We start from the raw sequence: 23125 nt of genomic DNA, 5'->3' as shown, positions 1-23125 counted from the left end.
AAATCACCCATAGAGAAACTTGAATATATACTTAGCCCAACAATTGAAGCTATACCGGCTGTTTTCACTTTTATAAAACAATCATTAGAATTAAGAAATAAAAGGTCCACATCGGTGTAACATATAAGGAGTAAATTACTTAAATTGCGCCTATTGTATAAATACATTCACTGTTCTTTGTTTTTTTTTTTCTTATTATGAATTGTATTGCTTGACCCATATGGGTGTATTATGCAATAAAGAATTTTTTTTAAAATAAACTGTATACAGGGGACACATTCTTTATCGTGTTAACGCCTATGGGGTCTCGGTTTTTAAGGGTTCATCCAAAAGACCCACGACTTTTAACTTTAAAGTGCCAAGAGCTTGGCGAAGGACCGGTTGCTACCTATTTTTATCGGCCGAGGTTCAAACCTACGACCTTCCTATCATAAAGTGATCACTCTGCCGACTGAGCTTCCGTGACAGAACTCCAGTCTAATATATACTCTCCAGACTTATATATACACGATTTATGTTTGTTTGTTTGTTTGTCTCTTGTTTAAAGTCCCTCTCGAGAATTTTTACTGTAAAAAAAATGTAGAAAGTAATTCAGGGAACCAGGCTTTTATAGAAAATGATACTTTTCACCCCAATTCCCTAGGTTGAATATCAAAATTCTGAATCCTTATTTCCTGAAATATAGAAATAACAAACACTTATCAAACTCAGAAGTCTATGGAAACAATACAAATTGGGAGCAAACATCTGAGGTGGGATCAGGTGCAAGAGCCATGCACGTATCTCAAGGGCACTCCCAATCATATTTTAAAATATGAATGAGCTACAGCAGGAAATGCAGGAGGAGTTAAGAGAACCATGTGTTTGTAGGAAAAAGACACTAAATGAACACACACACACCCCACCCCCCAATTTGGCCCTCAGGATTAAAATGGAAATTTCGAACTTTTTTGGCACATGTTCAAAGGACCACCAATCATATTTCAAAATATGTGTTGGTGACTGTTAAAATGTATGAATAGTTTGAAAAAGTGACTGTTGGTGGAACAGACGGACGGATGAACCAGGATAACAACAACATACCCAAACTTTCTTTAGGAAACACGGGTATAAAACTATCTTTGTAGATATTTTTAGATCGATTATTGATTATTACCTTCGCCTTTTTACATTGTGACACTCTCCTGTCATTTCAACTCTTAAGTTTGTAGTGACGAATGTCATAAGCTATAATGACGTCATATCTTGTTATTTAGAGAAGTAACTACAAATGGTTTAGAGAGCCTTTTCTTTGCCCTGTTCATGATTCGTATTACTTACAAAATTTATGAGATCGATCACTGTTCGTCCTCTTTTTCAGCAAGATAGAAAAGATCGAGGTAGCAACTATTAAATCAACATATCAACACATCAAAGGAATATATTTTTGAATGATACCCCAAAGGTAATGACAAAGTTTTAATTAAGTTCAGTCCTCAGAGAATAGCCTCAGATATAAATAGACATTTGTATGTTATCTCGTAATTTTTATATCTGTCGACTGTTTGTACACACAAGCAAGTAGACATTATGGGGTTTTAACACATTTTTCCAGATGCACCCGTAAATTGATAATATACATTCACTTGACAAATGAATGGTCTAATATAATCAAATCTTTAAAAAATACCCATTCCACTCAAACTTTTCTACATAAAAACAATTTATTGCATTGCCAGCAGTTACGTGGACAATTAAATATTTGAGAAAGTATTCAGATGTTTCTTCGCCCGAGGCACCTGATGCAATCTGGTGTTTCCAGAGTCTGTGATTTTGCTTAAATTTTCATGTCGTTTACAGGATTTTTGAGATTGCTTACAGTTCCTTATTTTTTTTTTACCTTTTTCACTTGAACTGTACTTTTATACATAAAAACAAACATAACATCAATAAAGTAAAAGAAAATAAATGGATGGTATACCCTTTTAAGTACGTGATCATAAGTAGTCTAAACATTCACCAAAGAGTAAAAACATCAAGATGTAGTCAAGGTCCCTCTCATTATATGACCAAAAACTTATTGTTCTCTATTGAAGAACATCACTAATAAGCAAGGTCGCTTTTCATATTAAGTATATCTGATCTCATTATAATGCACATATGTACTTTCCTTCTACTAATAAGCATAGTCCCCGGGCAGAGTTAATAAACAACTCTGATGTTCATTTTGTAATTCCTAATCAAAGGTTAATATTTTTTGTTAATATTGTAAAGACGAATAATGACACCCGATCATTATTCAACGTCGAAAATGACCCTTTTGCCAGCAGAAAAAAGTGGAATCATCCTTAAAATCTGCATATCCAACGTGCAGAAAAATGACCCTCGTAGAATAATGGCCCCATGTAGATTTTGTTAGAGATAAACATGTATTTCCTTATACATGCAAATAAATAACGTTGATTATTGGAGGTTCCCAAAAGCCCAAACATGTACAATGACTAAATGATAATTGTCTTTAAGACTAAATAAGAAAAACTACCAGATTATAAAAGTATGACTAAAACATACAGTCATAAATTGATTGTTCAGTTTAAGAATAATTTTATAATTGCCATGTTTTTATTTTTAAGAAGGGCTAGTGGAATAGAAAATTGAAAGAAAAAAAATTGTACAGATGTTTCAATACCAATAATTTGACAAAACGTCGATATTGTGTTTTCTCAATAAAAAAAAAAAGATATGACATCTCCCTGTCTTTTCATTTTTCATAGATTTTACTGGTATACTTATTTGGCATTTTGAAAGCAACTTCCGTGATGAAATATTGTCTCCTTTTCATGTTGTTGGAAGGAAATCATTCTTTTTTCAGGCATTACATTTTATAGGAAAAAACAAAGATAAAAACGAATCGACTATACATCAAAAAAAAATTATATCCTTTCTTCATCAGAAGTCTAATTCTAGAAATAAAAAGGAAGAAGGGGTTAAAAATGGCACTAGTACAAACAAGTGATAAAACAGTAGCAGTTTTAGGTGAAATCTTTATTGACATTCCTCTGCGCTTGAACTGATAAAAGCTACGTAAAACCAAGTTTTATGGAGTTTTTATAAGGTTAAGTTATTTTTATAAGGGCTAGTCCCATCTTCTTTCCCCAAACTAGTCCAATGGGCAATGCATATTGCACATATGGTATTTCTGTGTCAGTATTTATATTACGTACATGTATATCTGAGGAGCATATATCTTTGAGTCCACGTAATGATATATGACACTTTGTCAGAATGGGTTAAATGTTTCTTTGTTTGTTTGCTTGTTGAATTTTTCTCTCATATAGAGACTAACCACTTGCCGGTGGGGGGCTACAAATTTTGACATGTACTCGGCACTGAGGGCCGTTGAGCAGTGTGGGATCTTTTTCATGCCAGCACCTACTGCGACATGGGACCTCGGTTTATACGGTCTCATCCGAAGGACCGAATGGATTAAATGTATCAGATGTATGTTAAAATATTGCATTAAGCGATTGATGGGCAATATGAAAACCATATATCCTTCTGTGTTCAGTAATTCAGAAGTGATAAAAATAATTAGATTACACGATCAGTATGTACTGGTCCCAGCTGACAAAGCAGGTAACAACATTGTCTTTGTTTTTAAGGCTCATTATTTGTAATTAAATTGTATTTAAGAAGAATTGGGGATTTAATTCTACAAGTGGCAATCCAACTTATACCCAAAGCTCCCTTTCTAAGGATTGATTGATTGATTGTATGTTGTTTAATGTCCCGATCGAGAATTTGTCAATCATATAGAGACGTCACCATATACCGGTGAAGGGCTTCAAATTTAGATCTTTACTCGGCAAAGAGGACCATTGAGCAGTGAGTGTTCTTTATCGTGCCAACACCTACCGTGACACGGGGCATCGGTGTTTAAGGTCTCATTCTAAGAAGGAAATTCTTCAAAATCATATGTCAGTTTTGATTTTTCTTAATATTCCCAATAACCAAAATGAATTTGAATTACCTTATCTATATTCCGAAACTTCATAAAAAGCCTTACAAAGATACATAGCGGGTTCTAGTAAATGTTCTACCAAGCCTTTTTTTTACTCCTCACTAAAATATTAACAGCTGTGAAGGAGAAACTTCAGAAGTACTGTACAACAGTATATTCAAGGAGTTGGTAAAGCAGATTTGGATACTTAAAAATTCCATGGAACTTTTGGAAAGTTTGAAATCACGATTTTTTTTTACCAAAATCAATAAAATAAAAGCTACTTTTCAACTCTATATTACTTACCTTGTCATTGACCATTTGCAAAAATATTTTGTTAAAAAAACATTCTGATTGTACACACAAGTACTCTGAAGTTGACATTAAAAAGATGCTTGAGTTTCTGATTGACAGTATCTATGTGGTTTTAGGAGACCAGGTTTTCCAACAATCTGTTGGAATTCCCATAGGTACCAAATGCACCCCGTTGTTTGGAGACCTATTTTTGTATTCATATGAAGCAGAATTTATTCAAAATCTTATACATATAAAAATAATCTTGCTGTTGCCTTCAACTCGACATTTGGATATATCGGCGACTTATTATTAATTAGCAATAGATATTTCCATTCATTGTCGACACGATATAGCCCAGTGAGCTTGAAATAAAAAATACCACAGAATCTGACCATCTGTTACATATTTGTATATTTTACTAGAAAAAGACGTTAATGGTAATCTAACAACAAAGCTTTATGATAAACGTAATGACTTTAACTTTTTCAATCGTAAACTTCCCTTCCTTATACAGCAATATACCTTTATCACCTGCAAATGGGGTTGTATATCTCTCAGTTGATTCGATACGCAGAGCATGCTCTACGTATGAACAATTCCTAAAACGAGGTAAGTTATTGACAAACAAGTTGACGAAACAAGAATATCAACAGTCTCGTTTAAAGTCATCATTTTGTAAGTCCTATGGTCGATATAATGACCTAGTCAGCAAATACAATTTATCAGTAAGTCAAATGCTCGTTGACGTTTTTATACTAATTATTAGGCCATTATTTATTTACACACTGAATTGTCGGCCAATTTTTCCGTAATTTCCCAATCATGACAAGAAGCACATGTCAGGTGTGACAGGTCGGCAGAGGATACTCACTCCTCCATGGCAACTGATCCCATCTATGGTGTTTTTGGAGTTCCGTGTTTGCTCTGCTCCCGATTTGTATTGTTTTAATGGACTTTGAGCATGAATACTGTTCGTTTTCTCCATATTTCATTTTTACAATAGATTTTACTGTCATATTTGGTGCCTTAGTTTATTCACGAGAGTCATATGTACTTTTAAGATTTGAATTATTTTTCCATTTTCAATAATAAATGCTCTTTTTCTAAAATCTCTGTGTAATGTTATCTGTTTGGCAAAAAAAAAAAAAAACAAAAAAAAACAACGGAACAGAGTTCGACTCATGGCAAAAGAGGTGCCTCTGTTATATTAGGAGAGGATGGTATAAAAACAAAAGGTAAAAAGGACTATTTTAAAATTAGATTTTGTTTACAGAGAGACAAATCTGCAGTGTTCAATTCGACTCGATTTTAATTCGCCACAGGATAATGTGCGAGAAAAACTTTTCTTATTGTACTTTCGGAACTTATGAATTTTTATACTAACAATGTAAAATTCTTGCTAGTTCAGTAATGTAAAGCGGTTCTTGTAGGTTTTTCCAGATATTGTGGAAGACAGGAGTATTGTATGTAACAACGACCACATGGACAATTTCGGGGAATACTGCCGCTGTACTCACGTTGTCAAGCTGGCTGCGTGGAAAAAAGCACAACTTGTATTGACGGCTGAGGGTAGGATAATGATCATTTACGATTTTTTTTTTAAATCTAAAAAAGAGTGTGGTTCCATGATCATGCCTCGCAGAAGGATTGTTTTTTTTTTTTTTTTTTTTTTTTTTTTTTTTTTTTTTGTTTGTTTGTTTGTAATTTTTCTAAGTTCAAGTCAGCTTTCTGATTAAAAAGTGTCCGCGGAGTCCTTACGACTGTCGTGTGTTGTCTGTAAGTTTTTCACATTTTTGACGTCTTCTCCAGAACCACTGGACCAATTTCAACCAAACTTTCCACAAAGCACTCATGGGTGTAAGTTTGTTTACAGGAATTGTCAAGCCCTCTTTCATGGGGAGATACTTAAGAATTCATGAAAATTTGGTGGGATCTTTCAAAATCTTCTGATGAACCACTAGGCAGAAAAGATGAGACTTAAGTGAAAGTTTCATTACATATTGTAGATTCAAATTTTTCAAAACATGACCCCCAGGATTAGGGCGGACCACGAAAGGGGATCAAAGTTTTACATAGGAATTTATTGTAAATATCTTTAAAAACCTTCTCTAGGATTAGAGCAAACCATTATAAGTCAAATTTATACTGAAACATCATCATTTACTGTAGGTTCATTATTTTTTTTAAATCATTAGCCCGAGGGTAGGGTGAGGCCACAACAGGCGTTCAAAATTGTATATATAGGAATATATAGAAAACATCTTTAAAAAATCTTTGTCTTCAGAACAGCAAAACCAGTATCATTCATTTTTACGAGGGGTGATCAAAAAGTTCGCGAACTTATTGAATCACTTCTTTAAAAGAAATAAAATGAGGTTTCAATGTTTATTATTTTTTAAAGTAGTCATCTCCAATTTTAATGCACATCTGCCATTGTTCTGTCCGTGCGCGAATCACGTGATCCAGGCAGTCACGTGACATGCTCCGTAGCAGTCTGTTCACAGAAGCTAAAAGATTTTTCCGAGTCTTATATTTCTTTCCATGCAAGTTATTTTATTAACATGATCAGTCCATCTGTCAGAAATGGCCAAATCTCGACAATAGGATGGGTGGATAAGGATATCCCTTCCCACAATTAGTATGGTGTCCCATCACACCCCGAGTCCTCTGTCTCGGGAGCGTCGTTTATCGAATGTGGAGAAAGTATGGGCGCCTTCTATTTATCATATATAATATGTTTAAAATCTTAAGTAAACGATATTTTAGGGATTTAATTATTATATTACTGTTAAGATATTCAAACATTTTTCTAATTGTAACTTGACGATGTTTCATAAAAAAATTGCTTAACTAAGGACACATCTTTTCCTCGACTTGCTTTCGCTGGGCAACAGAACAAACATCATTTTTAACCAACTCCCTGTCTTTATTTAAACAATCAATCCAATTAATGATTGAACTTCTGGTAAGTCTTTGTCTTCATAAACCTTGTGCTAATTATCATATTCTACTGCAAAGGAAATTCCAAGATATACGTTAAACTTTAAAGCCGTTCGTTGCTCGAGTATGACTGAGTCAACCATTTTTTGTCACAAGTGACCTGCAATGTATATATTGACGTCATTTTCACATTGTGACGTCACAAACACGGAGCAAAACATTATTCAACATCTGTTATTTATAGAACATGCTTATGACTATATATATGCCAAATTTCATTCTGATCTGAATTGTGATTTTGTAAATATAGACATAGTTCGCGAACTTTTTGATCACCCCTCGTATATGGAATTATTCTTAGGTAGTATAAACGATTTTTTAATCTTGGGACCTTGGTGTAGGGTGGGGAAGAAATGGGGGATCAAAGTTTTACAAGGAATATATAGTGGGTCTTTAAAAATACTTTTCCTGGGACCAGCAAAGCCATGATTAGTCAAAATTATTTGGAAGCATCCGCGGGTAGTGTAGATTCAGTTTGTCCAAAATATGACGCCTGGGGGTAGGGTGAGGTTACAAGGGGCAAACGAAGTTTTCCATAGGTATACATAGGAAAAATCTTTAAATATCTTCTTTTCAAGAACAGCAAAGCCATGCATGATTAGTCATATTATGGAAAAACCTCAGGTAGTGTACATTGAATTTGTTTCAAAACATGACCCGCTGGGGTAGGGTGATGCCATACTATGTGATCAAAGTTTTACATAAGAATATATAGAAGAAAGAATTTGCTGAAGAAGAGCAGAAGGGCCATTGATACTCATGTGTGCGCTGTGGCCCATGGGCCTTTAGTTTTATTTTTATTATAATCTTTGTTAAGAAAGTAAGTGATTTTTTTTTAATAAAAGATTTATTACTGTTCACTTATCATTGCCCATGTCGTTCATTAAGGTGACGTATTTTCTTTTGTCTGAAAAAAAGAATAATAAGAAATAATAAGAAAAGCACAGATTCTCTAAAAATTAAAAAAAAAAGGCCAATGAAGTATATTATTTTTGTTCAAACTTTCAGCAATTGTTTTTAGTAATTAATTAGTAATTAATTTAGTAATGTAATTAGTTTTTTGGCATATAAATAATTTCTACCTTTTTTACGATTTTGGTTAAGCACTGTCATATGTAGGATATTTGTAGGATTTTGGTTCATGCACTGCCATCTTGATGACCACATGAGCCTTAGGATGGACGTTGTTATACATGTTGGGGAGCCACACGAGATTCCAAAACCTCCCCCACATTTTCCAAAATGTTGGAGTTTCAAAGCGGAATTCAATTCTAAATCCTCCTCAAAGTCACACTCAGAGAAAAAAATCCCTATCTGACAGAGAAGAGGACAATTTTTTACAGCTGCCTGGTAATTCGATTCTAATTTCTTGAAAATTTGCTATCAATGATGACATTTTTCTGACCTAAATGAAAATGAGAGTTACATTATCTTAATCTCAATTTCAGCTGTATCCGACATCACCACCAAAGGACACGAAGAACATCAAGATGAATCCTATGATACTAACAGCTTTAGCATAAACTACACGTCGTATGTCGTTATGGTGGTGTTTATGATGGTTTTCCTCTTTGGGTTCCTCCTTTTGTCTCTGGTTTTGGTCATAAAACACTGTAACTGGACAGGTTCTTCCTCCAGGCGCCGGGGTTATACGGAGATCGGAAGTGAACAGCGTGTTAGATATTCAAAATAAACTCAAATAAAGCGAGAACTTAAAATGAATGATATTGTATTGAAGAAAATTTTCTTCCTGTAGATATGCAAAAGAAACACAATCATCTAGAAAAAACTAAGTTAAAATATTTTGAATATTGCCTCTATATATGTAACATGTTTTAAATACGTAGAAAGTATAGAAAATTTTGTCATAAGACAATTATAGACTTTTCTCAATGTTTTGCTCAGTTGTTGTATTGAAATGTAACATGGACTTCTGTTATTTTGGTTAAAGACATTTAGAAGATAAATTACTGTCTTGCATTAAATGAAATTAAGAAAAAAAACATGCACGTATACACATCTTTCTATTATGCTACCCAAAATTAAAAAAAAAAAAAAACGGGAAAGAATATATTTTCAACAAAAAACGTTTTACACTTTTCATCAAAACATATGTTTCCAATATTTTTAAATGAAATATGGAAATAACGAATAGTATTTAAGCTCATAAGCCCGTTCAAACAATACAGATCAGGAGCAGAGCAAACACGGACCTCTAAAACATCAGAGGTGGGACCAGAAGAAAATCAGCCTTCACAGTTATTACATCAATATATCTCCAAGAAAAGACCTTCAGGTAAGGTTTGCGATTACAGGAAGATAACTCTTATAAGTCACTTAAGCGTTTAAAACCGGTGGAATTAAAACCAACGATACTAAGCATTCAATCGCTAATGAATTTCGTCTGTCAAACCATGAAATACCGTTCACGGTAGCTCAGTCGGTAGAGCGCTCGCTCCGTGCTCGGGAGGTCGTGAGTTCGAATCTCGGCCGCGACTGACCTAAGTCGATAAAAAATTGGTAGCAACTGTTCCTTCGCCATGCGCTCTGCACTTTGAACTGAAAGTTGCGGGTCCTTCGGATGAGACCTTAAAAACCGAGGCAGGCTTTCGCACGGTAAAGAGCCCTCACTACTCAATGGCCCTGAGTGCCGAGTAAAGGTCAAAATTTGAAGCCCTTCACCGGTATATGGTGACGTCTCTATATGAGTGAAAAATTCTCAAATGGGACGTAAAACAACATACAATCGATCGATCGATCAATCGATCAAACCATGAACATGATGATGGGTGCAAACAAAGGACATTTCCAGTAGAAAATCGTATAATTTAAATTGCTGGAATCTCAGAAGAATTTATCGGACATATGAAAGACGTTTAGCGTGATGCACGATTGATGACCCAATAAAAGAGGACTAGTAAGTTTATTTTCAATACGGAACTGCGCAAGTCTCAAGTCAGCAGGAGCAAAGAATCAGATGTATTGGAAATCATGCACTTCGCCACTTCACTTAAACATGTTAAATGACATCATGAACGAATGGAAGAATAGATGTGGGAGCATCCTGTTGCCATCTACATGCTCTATACACTCCGAACAGGGAAGAGAAGTCACGGAGCATTTGACAGTTTGATATAGTTGCATCAGACAGGTAATCATTAAACTGTTAATTTTTAAGTATTTGTAATTCATAATCGGTATTATGACTTCGAATTACAGAAAGTTGTCAGCTACCTAAATGGATATAAACATTAATGAATGAACAGATCAGGGTACATGTTAATCCCTGCTTTTATCTGTCTATATTATGCGCCTCGGTTTTCTTGGGTGAAAATTTTAAACGTTACACTCTACTACATGCAGTATGACATGTGCAGCGAATCTCGGATTAGGTACATGTGACTGAAATCCCGCAATTCAGGAAAAGTTATCCAACTTTTTTAAAAAATCTCTCTCCCTCCCTCTCTCTCATTTTTTAATACAATCAGGAAAGCATTTTCATTTTTTTATGAAATAGTTTAAATTATTGATTGACATATATTCAGATCTAGTGTATTTCTCACTGAAAATTAGTTCTCACTGAAAAAAGGCCTGGAGCCCAAATCCATTTTTAAAAAAATATCAAATTCAATGTTGAATGCAGTAAACAAATAAATGTTCTAACTCTTTTAGTCAAAACATACAAAGTGTTATTTAATGTGCTGCACATGGATTTTCTCCCAAGATAGATTTTAGAATGAATTTCAATTATTTTATCATAAACTTTAATATGATTATCTCGAAGAGGAATTAAAAGTAGGTTAAAAAGAGGGGGATTTAAACTAAAAGTCATAAAGTCTGGAACTTCGTATCAAGACATTTTCAATACTGTAAACCAACTTTTACTGATTGCTAAGCTCAGTTGATTTTCCTACTCTGACAGAGGTAAATTTTGGTTCTCTCAAAATAAATACATGTTTAGTTGGTACATGTAAATATAAGTTGTTTTTTTTTTTAATTTAATTTTATTGATATTTTTTTTTTCTTTTGCAGTTTGAAGTAACCTTTGATGGGGGCTTATAGAGACAGCTGGCACAGGTTGGAATTACGACATAATACAGGTGAACTTTTCTAAGGTACTGTTTGTATTTATGTTTATGTGGATCAGGCCCGTAGGAAGCCATTTCAGTTTGGGGGGAGGCACCAGGAAACCCAAACATTTTCAGTTTAGATGGACACTACCAATAATTAAAAAATTCCTTGACAAACAAAAAAAAGATCATCAGACGTTATTATTGAGGGGGCATAAGCATATAATAGCTATGTTTTCTACAGCGTTCTATATATCGGCAAAATTAGGGGGGGGGGTGCATGTCCATAGATTTAATTTAGATTGAATGGTTTTAAAGAGGGCCTGGGAATACTTTCTGTAAATGAAGTTCTACATTTATTAGTACATGTTTCTCATTTTTTAAATAAAAAGACATCCAGATTATGCATAACTATTTATGAATAATCTTAGGGTGTATTTTAGAAAATTCACTCATCAAGCTTATATGATTGAATTCATCTAATTCAATCTATAGAAATGTATACATTAATTTTTATAATAGTACCATTATTAGTTATAAAGTGAGTATGTTGGAAATTCATTCATTTCTTCTGGGTTTTTTTTTTCATTCTTTTCATTATATGAAAACGAACAAACATTTTCAGATTATGGATCATTAATTGGAAAAGAATCAGAAAAGTACTTCAGTTCTTGCTTAGAAGATCTGTGCCATCTATTATAGTAAAGACCATTATATTTCAGCTCCTGAATGTTCAAGAAAGTTGGATGGATCAAGCAAAGGTATGGAACCTGATATGCCAATACCAGTGGCCCAGGATTTGGAGCAGAATGGTTACCCAATAAATGTTATCCATGGAAACAACAATTGCAGAATAACATTCTAGCTACAAGCTGTTTTCCTTATATTTAGAAAAAATAAGAGTCTGAGATGATTACAGTACATTGCTTCTCCATCTTTGAACTTATACATAATATATATTTTTTTTTGAAAATTGGTAAGAAATATTATAATTATTATTAATATTTTTTATTCAAATATTATGCACGCCATATCTCGAGAACTATTCATTGGTTTTTCGTAAAACTTTTAGGGATAATGCGTTTTAAAAAGCCCTTGTTACATTTAAAAGAATTTTGAAAAAAATTATTACGGTTCCATGTTACGGGCAATTACCTGATTTTTAAATGGAATTTTTTCCGCGGCAGATCTAAAGAACGGCTAAAGATATGAACTGGAGAGTTATTGGAGAGCATAGAACATGACTTCTAGATTTGCGGAACTGCCTTTTTGTGCGTCGTCAATAGTTCCGGTCACTACCGGAAGCGAATTAAAAAGTCGAATTTTTAAAAATTTTTTGTCTCTCAATATTTTCTAATGATTTTAGTAGGGATAATAGAGACTCTTATAAGAAATGGTCCCACTAGCGTAATGGTTAGAGTGTTATGATATATGATATATCTATATGATATCTATATGTTATGATATGATATATCTTTTTTTCACGCGGGCGACCTGGACTCAATTCCCGGAATATCTGGATTTTTTGTACCCTTTTTCAGCTGAAATATTATACTGTTTCTTTGAAATGATATCTGGTATAATTTTCTGTTCGAATTACGCAATATATTTTACATACAATTTACGTTTTATAGCATTTATTGTATGAAGGAGTTTTAAGGAATGCACAACGTAATACAGATAGTGTTATGAGTGAGTAATCAACTTCTCTCATGACGGAGAAGGGACGGAAGACCTTCTTGTTGCGATGGCAACAAGTTTCTTGGTTTTTTTTTCCTATTCTTGTCCAATATTCAACTTTGCAGAATTTTACAATTTGACTGAAATCTGAGGTACTTGCACTATAAACTCATTAAAACATGAATTTGTAACTTGGAATCCGATGCTATTTTCTTTTTACATACCGGTACAGCTGCATTTATAAAGAATCTGGGACTGATCAGTCACACTCATGGTGCAGTGGTTAGAGCTTTTGCCCTAGAATCACGGAGTAAGGAGTTGATCCTTGCATTGTGGGTTTTTATCCCACTATGGGACTTGGAGACCGGTCCTTTGGATGAGACCATATAAACCGAAGTCCCGTATCACAGTATTTGCTGGCACGAAAAAGATCCCTCACTGCGTAAAGGCCATAAGTACGGGTAAGGGTCTAAATTTGTAGCCCTCCACTGGCAAGTAGTGGCGTATCAATATGAGTGAAAAATTCTTGAAGAGATATTAAACAAACAAATAAACAGACTATTAAATTGATTGATATGTAGATTTATGTTAACTTACTGCTTTTAAGATAGCAGCTACCTAGATACAATGCCTTCAACATTTCACTCAAATGATAGCATGTAACTTAGCCTCACCAGTCATAGATGGGTAAAGACATTAGCTAAGGATGTCTAAAAATTAACTCATGTAGTTGAAATCCTTTGGAATGATTGAATCAACATGAGGTCAAAAAGCTTTTATTGGTTTACTTAAACTAGTTTTCGAACAGCAGCATACTAAGAAGCCATGATGAACAAATACATGTACATTGTATACACCTCAATCATGTTTATAAATTTTACACATATATTTCTAAAATGTGTTGAAACATAATTCCATTGACTATTTCATCAATAGTATATTGTAAAGGTGCTTTAAGTAGGACATATATACCAAGAGTCTTTTCATGAACTGATTTTTTAGTAGCATAGAATGAGTGTTTTGTGGTCAATTTTCTGCCAAAAAACAATTTAATAAAAAATTTAGTTTGACGAGTATGCCTTCTCAAAATTGTAGAAATGTTTACTTTAAAAATGTAGAAAAAGTCTGATTTTTATATACAAAACCCGTTATATAGTCTCTGTTTCCATGGAAATGGTGTTGGGGACATACATATTTTTTTTTAGTCCATTGTAATGAAAATGATCCAATTAACATTTTCTTGGATTTTTGTGGAATCGGAAGATATAGAAATGGTGATTTTACATGTTGGTTGCCATGGCAACGGTTTCACTTTATCAGAGAAAATTGAAAAATCCTCTTTTTTACCCAAAGTTTTACATTTTAAATAACAGAAATAAAAATTAAGATAAATTAAGCATAAAATATGACAATTTCTACCATTTCAATTATTTTGATACGATAGTATAAAAATAAATCAATTTTTTCATAGAAAATAACTTTACTCGTACATGTGAAACGTCAAATACCTCAAATTTGGCGTCTTTTACTCAAAAAACGGTACGGGCAATATCTGTTGAAATCGTATTAAATAATGAAGCTGTTCTTCCCAAGTTAATGTGTATATATGTATATATATATATATATATATATATATATATATATATATATATATATATATATATATATATATATATATATATATATATATATATATATATATATATGGTTGTGCCATTTAGGAGACCGCTCATATTTATATATTGGCATTAAGTAGCCTCGTAGAATAAGTGGACCAAAACCGGTCGCCTTAACATTTTGACCCTCTCTGAACAGAAAATTAATGACTTTTTAATATCAAATTGTCAATAGTTAATTTTAGTTTAGTATATTTTTGTCCCTTAAATACAAAAAATATGCCAAAATTTTATGATTATAGAAATTTTTAAATTTAAATTTCAAGCAACGTATATATTGGTATTATTATATATCGTCATTATGTAGACCAGCTAAAACTTGCAAAATTAAATAAGATCTGCTATATATGTCTTATTTCTCCTAGTATTTAGTTTTAGATATTGTTCTCCCACTAATTTTGGGTATGTACAATTTGCTAAATAGAATAAAACTTTTTACGAGAAAATGAGCTTTAGAGTTTCGTGTTCATCAACTTCAAGGTTTTCGTGCGCAATGCCTTCCGAAAATTTTCGGAAATCCTCGGTATCCTTTACGACCTTCGGAGAAATAGGAGTCAGACAAAATTTTGGTAAGTAATAACAAATTATGATTTTTTTAAAATACTTATTCATGATATATTGACTATATATTATGCACCCAATATCTTGCGGTTAACGTCTGGTATTTATTCATTGATAAAGACTTACGTATACTTATTAGCATGGAGGAAATTCGAATTGTAGTTTACCAACAGCGTGGTTTCAACAGATCGTTTGTTTGTTTTGAACATATTTTATTGACATAAGCAAATGGATCGGAAACAAGTTCTTACAATTTACTTGTTCCTAACAATTGATTACATGTACTTGAACAAAATAATTGTAATCTCTGCTTATTCATAAATATATACTGAATAGCATAATATTAGGCTGGTGGTATCGTTCTTGCGGAGATAAATTAAATATTCGATAATTTACCTGAAATACTAACTCTAATTTCCTATTATATGTGGGGTAGGGTTGGGTTGGAAATGGGAGTAAGGTGTTTCTAGGTTCAAACTTTTTTCACAGCCTAATCCAACCAGCCTTTCCTGAACAATTTTAATAGTAAAAGATTAATTGGGGGAGGGGTGGAGCCCCCCCCCCCCCTCCAACCACGATACCGCATCTCTGATGTCTATGGCAGCGGATACATACATGCATATATGTACATACAAATTTATATATCTGACAGCATCCCCCTTAGATTTCTTGTACATAAAAGATAAAGTTGATTTGGACAAGCCCAATATAGCCACAATTTTGAAATATCTTCAAAAATAAAGAGGAATTAAGGGCTACAAACTGCTAAAAAATTCAAAGGGACCAGATTAATATTTTTGATCGAGTTAGAAGTGGGGTTTGGGTGCAGGATGTGTGGAAATATTTTGTGGTGTATATTCCATATAGGCAAAAAGGCTGTAGGCTACACATCATTTTTTTTTAAGGATAGAAATTTGGTTGAAAAGGGGGGGGGGGAAGTTGATGATAAATGTTATCTATTAATTTCATTTTGTTGCAAATGCCAAAAAAAGAAGCATTTTTGACAATGCGCATTTTTGTACCCATACTTACAGTCTAACTTTCTGTTTAATGATAAAAATATTCCTATAACTGGAAATAAAAATTAAGCCAAAATTCAAGTATTATATTAGGTCTGCATCAGCCTCCTTGCTTACCCATTATTTGCGCCTCAAGTTAAATCTGTGACATCACACTAGCCGACACATTACATGTAGTAGAAAGTAATAATATTATTATACGCCAATGATATTCTAAACAATCTATTACACGGTACCTTTCACTGCTTGAAAAAATAGCTTTACAAAACTTTACTTGCAAAGTAAATCTCATTAAAGGTGCTCCAAGAAGCAAGGTCATCTTTGTATTAACTTTACAAAAAGTAAAGGTGAAAAGGTAACCTTTACTTAAAAGAAAAGGTAATTAAATTTAACCTTTCACCTTTAATGCTGCATTAAAGTTGATTATATATATATATATATATATATATATATATATATATATATATATATATATATATGAAACTTTTTTAAATCCTTGTTTAAATACTGGCCTTTGTTTAATACACTCGTACTTAAGATTTCAACAAATGGTTTTTGACTTTTAAAATAAATAGGTATCTGATGTGTCTTTTATGTTACTCCCACCTCGTTTTTGTTAAACTCGATCTTAATAAAAATACACAAATTTTCAAGCGTTATATCAATTTCCAGTTGTATTTAGTATAAGAGATTGTCATCTACAAAATATAAAAATTTATACTATTTTTGTATACTGTAGATGGACAATCAAAAATGTAAAAATGGTATCAGATATCAGAATATAGATATAATAAACTTTAAAATTCCCTATGACTTAACCTTTAACTCATCTGATTTGTTGATATCTGATAGATGGAGAACTCTTTTTTATTTGCTTTTTGTGTAGATGTATTGAAACCTTTTCTGTTATAATTTCTGCTTCATAAATATCTACCAAAAACAGTTCCAAACATTACAAGATTACATCTTTTACTTGAACAGGCAATAAAATGACAAAGAATAAAATTAAAAAAGGTTAAAATACAATACAATATTATTTATCCTTTATGGTGCATGTACATGTGTTAAAACTTTGCAGTTTAAATGGAACTAAAAATGCCATACTCAGTTATTACTCAAGATCACTGACGAGAAACTACACAACATAAATCAGGCAAAGTACTAGTATTTCCAACTTAAACTATTAATTAAAGGCTATCTAATGAGTATTTCTGTACAGGTTAATAATGTTGACATCTTGTAAGCATAATGGTGCAATTTACATATTCACAAAATAAACAAAATTGCTTAAACACCTATTAGAATATAGGTTCAGATGTAGTTTTGCAAGATGCATAAGTAAATGCATGTGTCCACTTCACGCAGTGAGCCTGTTTGAGCTTGACTTTATACTTTGGACTAAATGTTACGTGTATTGCGTCTGTGGTAGGAGATTATGTACATGTATGTGCTCGACTTCGAATATGTAACTGGTTGTGGTAGATGCTTGTGTGTTTGCATATGTGTCCAGCTTCACACATTTTCATGTATGTGCTCGACTTCACACGCCTTGGAAAATATGTAACTGGTGTTGTGGAAGATGTTGTATGTTTGCATATGTGTCCAGCTTCACACATTTTCATGTATGTGCTCGACTTCACACGCCTTGGAAAATATGTAACTGGTGTTGTGGTAGATGCTTGTGTGTTTGCATATGTGTCCAGCTTCACACATTTTCATGTATGTGCTCGACTTCACACGCCTTGGAAAATATGTAATTGGTTGTGATAGATGCTTGTGTGTTTGCATATGTGTCTAGCTTCACACATTTTAATGTATGTCCTCGACTTCACACGCCTTGGAAAATATGTAATTGGTTGTGATAGATGCTTGTGTGTTTGCATATGTGTCCAGCTTCACACATTTTCATGTGTGTGCTCGACTTCACACGCCTTGGAAAATATGTAACTGGTGTTGTGGAAGATGTTGTATGTTTGCATATGTGTCCAGCTTCACTCATTTTCATGTATGTGGTCGACTTCACACGCCTTGGAAAATATGTAACTGGTGTTGTGGTAGATGCTTGTGTGTTTGCATATGTGTCCAGCTTCACACATTTTCATGTATGTGCTCGACTTCACACGCCTTGGAAAATATGTAATTGGTTGTGATAGATGCTTGTGTGTTTGCATATGTGTCCAGCTTCACACATTTTCATGTATGTGCTCAACTTCACACGCCTTGGAAAATATGTAACTGGTGTTGTGGTAGATGCTTGTGTGTTTGCACGTGTCCAGCGTAACACATTTTCATGCATGTGCTCGACTTCAAACGCCCTGGAAAATATGTAACTGTGGTTGTGGTAAATGCTGGAGTGTATGCATATGTGTCATGCTTTGCACAGAGAGAAAAGTTTTGTGTGCTCTTTTCTAGAAGATAATGATTATTTAAATATACTCCGAATACATCCTCTAAAGAAATGGATAATGATAATGAGTTACATACTAAGTTCCTCAGTGCACAATATACACAATTTTACTGAAAATTAAACTTGTGCAAAAACTCTCTTGCTGAATAACTTTCATTATTATAAATGCTTGAATGTTCATCTATATATTTTCAGATATTTTCTAGTCAATGTATATATTCTTGATCATGATGGCATCCATATTTGATTCCCCTCTCTGTCATCTTTTCTTGGTCACCAATTAATTCAACAGTAGGCTGGGTACTCAGATCTCTCAGGCGTTAAACAAAAGGAGTGCTAATAACAAACATAATCTTTGAAATTATAGAGAATAACATCCATTTCTTTTCCAGGTTTGCATTAATTAGTTATCTTTTGAAATTAAAGCACTTCTGCAATAACCTTGAAAACTTGCCAAGATACGTTAAATGTATGAAGCATGCTTTAACTACTTTAATTTCATTTTTGGAAGTTTAGAATAATAGAAAAACAAGTTCAAAAATAAAATGTAAAAGATCTTAATAATGAAGATTCATTTACACAATGTTATAACACATTGAAGTCAATTCCTCACCTGACTCTCATAATTTATCTTCATAATGGAGTTGATTCTATGATGATCACTTTCAATCATTTAAAAGAACTTCTTCATCTCAAACTATCTGAAGGTCATCCAACTACCCAACTGCCACTCACCTAAAGTGTACCGAGACTTCTGACCTGTATAATATCAAAATTCAAGACTAAAATTTAAAAAAATCTCTTCACCACACTGGTCTCTTTAAAAAATGTGAGAAAATAAGTTAAATACTTTTCTGAAGATGAAATAATGTAGTGAGTATCTAACAATGTTTAAAAATATTTTGATCCCTGGACAGTGATAATGTATGAAAAAGTCATGTCCCTTGTATTTGAAAAAAAATTCCATTCTTAAGGACATTACCCAACATGGAAATAATGCACATTTGTCTCTGGCACAACCAAACCACAAGAGACCTTTCCATACTTAGCACCATGCATTAGCTCTCCACTCTTTGTTTCTACAAAAGATAAATTATGAAAAGGTAATTGTTTGACAGCTAAGTCGGATTAATTATTTTCCAGTCAGTGATGAACAGAATATTTGATTTCCTTAATAATGAGGGACAGATTATTCATGTTTATCTTAAATGAACAAAGTTTGACACCCCCCCCCCCCCATCACCACTACAAAAAGGAAAAAATAAACTGACTCAGAAACTCTCATTTCAGTGAGGTAAAGGGAATAATGGCATCAGACAAGGAAAGATTATTAATCATTTTTTTCAGTTGAGATGAGATTATATCTTTTAAACATTTTTGAGGTTAATATATTTTAATCCCCCCCCCCCCATCAAACAAAAAATAGTCGCCCCTTTATTTAGCTTTCCTAAATCTATAACAAAATTTTTATTATGATTTTTCCATTTTAATTTATTATATCCTGACACTGATACCACCACTATATAGTAGATGCAACAACTTGAGAGGTGACCCCTCTTCTTCCCTCTCTCCCCCAGATGTTTCGTCTAAATGTTAAACGACTGTTGTTCATTATCTTGAAAGACAGAAAACAGTTATACACAAAAAATAAGCACATTTTCATTACCTTGCAGTCAGTGTCGTGTGACACACGTAAACAACATCTCGCAATCTCTTTGTTTATTCTTGGCGGAATTTTTGTTGCCTCGTAGACTGGTTCCCATACATTGCAAATGCCCTGAATAAGTCCTACGCTTATTAGTTTTGTTTATAAGAGGTATTATCAGTAATATGTCCCGTTCATTTGACAACCTTTACTTTAAAATACTGAAATATATTTTATCATATATACGGATGTTTTCCACCTCAGTATTGTGTAATCCTCTTCATCCAAGTCTTCTCGAATACAAAACGAACGATCTACTTTTAACAGTAACCCAAATATGGCACTGTGTATTCCAATGAATAGCCAATCATTTCAAATCAAGTTAAGCGGGTCTCATCGGTATTTTCGACGAAAATATGCAACCAGTGATCAGTTGAATTGATACCTTTTCATCTACCAGAAGATTTAAGGAGGTTATTGCTTGGAAAACTGTTCGAGCTCCCGGGCTGGCATGCACTGCAGGTTTGTTTACGTTTTCCATCTGTTTTCAGCATACATTGTGAAACATTGAAACTGATGAAAGTCAGGAAAAACTACGCTAAATATGTGTTTTTGGATAAGTAACTTGATAAATTGGGGATAATGTTCCATTTTTTTTTTCTTCTGTAAATGATCATGGATTAAACAAGACCAAGGAAAACAATTCTAGGTCACAATTTCAGAATGTTTAGCTGTTTACATTAGTGCTAGGAAAAAAAATGTAGAAGCCAGGGTATGGCAATGTTTTTAATAGAGGACAAGTTAGGTTATATTTTATAGATATTATTTTGTATTCTAAACCATGTCCATTTTCAAAAACAGGTACAGTGAAATCAGTTATGCAGGTTCTTGAAGAAAGTCATGGATGACAACAATGTATGATTTACCAGACCAAGGGATCCCAATGTTTTTTGACGGTACTTGTACATATTAGTTTTTAAAAAAATCAATAAATAATATCATAAAAATGTTACTTAAACAATTATTTAAATTATCAATTGCTTGGCTTTTTCGGGAGTCAGTATAATTATACATTTCTGTTTTCAAAGAATGTGTTATTACTTTTTCCAGGCTCCAGCTACTCAGCTTACTGTGAGAGTTAACATCTTATTGACATATCTTTCATGAAGAAGAAACACTTGAGAAGAGTTCAAGAGTTTAATTTTATAGATGGCAAGTGTTGCTTAGACCTAAAGTATTCTTTAATTGTGAAGAAAACAAACATAAGGGTGTTCGGCAATTCATAAGTATTGACTGTGATTGCATTGTGTATTTTTAAAATCATTCTTTGTTATGCTTCAAACTCCAAAGTATTTATGAAAACATTGGCTATATTTATCCGGATGTATGAAATGTTTATCAAAGTATAAATTCCATTTTAGCATGTTATCTTCAAAATGAGGGACCTGTCAACTTTTACAATTCCAAGATCAGGAAATAATTCATGAGCAGCAACATGCTACTGGGAGAAAGGTACATATATCCTAAACCATAACTTGAATATCATACTATAGCTCTATAAGCAGCAACTATTGGTCTTTTTGTTACCTGATGACTAAGAAGGAAAATGGAGTTAATTATATGTGTTCAGTAATTATTCATAGATACTGATGCCAGTTCTTTTTCACAAATTATCTTGCAAGTAAGACAAACATTTTCTCAATTCTGCAAAAGTATCTTATCTACAGAAGGTCACGAGAAATCTTATTTTTACTCCTACATTAGTATATTTTGTAAATAATCCTTTCAAAAGAAAAATTAGGTAATGATAAACAAAGAAATTACAGAGTTATTAAATTTTAATCTTAGGGGTAAGATAAGGGCTAGTGGCCCAGTCCATTTATATCATAAAATAAGTTAATAGCAACATGTTCATCAGTTTGTATCTGTCTTATTTAATAAGATTAACATAGTCTTTTTGGTAAAAATAAAGGCTGACATTAATGGTTCAAAATATTTTCTTTTTGAGGTTAAAGGTCATGTATGAAATTTTTATCTACATGTATTAATATGGTTGCATCTCGATTCAATTTTCATTAGTCATGATACTGTGAATACTGATATCACAGTTTATTAGAATTTATAACACAGATGCCTATGAAAATATTCATGTCACTGAAAATATATATATATTTTTTTTCTTTTAAGGAAAACAGTAGAAGACTGCCTGCATCAGAATAAAAGTTTTGGACTCTGAAAAGGAATATGTTTGGACAGTTGTTGATTTCCACAGAAACGCATGTCGAGTAACAAAAAAGTGGAGCACAGTTTCATGTCAATTCAAATCTTTAAATTCAAGGATGAACAATTGGTTCTTTATAAAACAAAATGACATGTTTGAAATGGATTTTTATTGCAATGTACTCTGTCCTGGATACTTATCTATGTGTATGGGATTTGCAGGATAGACTATGTACAACAGATACTGTCAAGAAATTTGATGTTGTTGATTATATGTTTGTATAAAAATGTTTAATATAGTAATAAACAAAGTTTAAGTCAATCTGTTGTTACTTTGTATATTAAGTATGATGTCCAGACTTCTTTTGCAGTTTCAATTTTGAAGGAAAAGCTTATTTATCATATGCACAAGCTTTATTCAAAAGAATGGAAAACAGTAATTAACTTTTGTGGCTATTAAAGATGTTATTTAATTAAATTTAATATTTGTAATTATCAGATTTAATGTACCCCAAATACTGTGTTTAATGTTTGTAAATATTAACTTTACTTTTTTGTAAAGTCAAGACAA

The 23125-nt window shown here is 32.9% G+C and overlaps 1 long non-coding RNA gene and 1 pseudogene across 1 annotated transcript; one reads left to right on the top strand and one right to left on the bottom strand.

Annotated features, from left to right (window-relative positions):
* LOC133201997 (uncharacterized) overlaps positions 1-8614 on the top strand; it is an 89725-nt pseudogene extending 81111 nt beyond the window's left edge.
* A 10766-nt stretch (positions 8615-19380) lies between these two features.
* On the bottom strand, positions 19381-20481 carry LOC133202245 (uncharacterized). The gene is made up of 3 exons (XR_009723232.1): positions 20356-20481; positions 19672-19768; positions 19381-19448 (listed from the first exon to the last, which is right to left on the bottom strand). It is a non-coding gene; the product is annotated as an uncharacterized LOC133202245 (long non-coding RNA).
* Between the last annotated feature and the right edge of the window lie 2644 nt (positions 20482-23125).

The sequence above is a fragment of the Saccostrea echinata genome, unplaced genomic scaffold, assembly GCF_033153115.1.
Source record: "Saccostrea echinata isolate AGI-Se365-2 ecotype Australia unplaced genomic scaffold, CSIRO_AGI_Sech_v1 ptg000046l, whole genome shotgun sequence".
NCBI classification, from domain to species: domain Eukaryota; kingdom Metazoa; phylum Mollusca; class Bivalvia; order Ostreida; family Ostreidae; genus Saccostrea; species Saccostrea echinata.
Note: the sequence above shows the minus strand (reverse complement) of the source record. Positions and strands in the feature narration are given on the sequence as shown.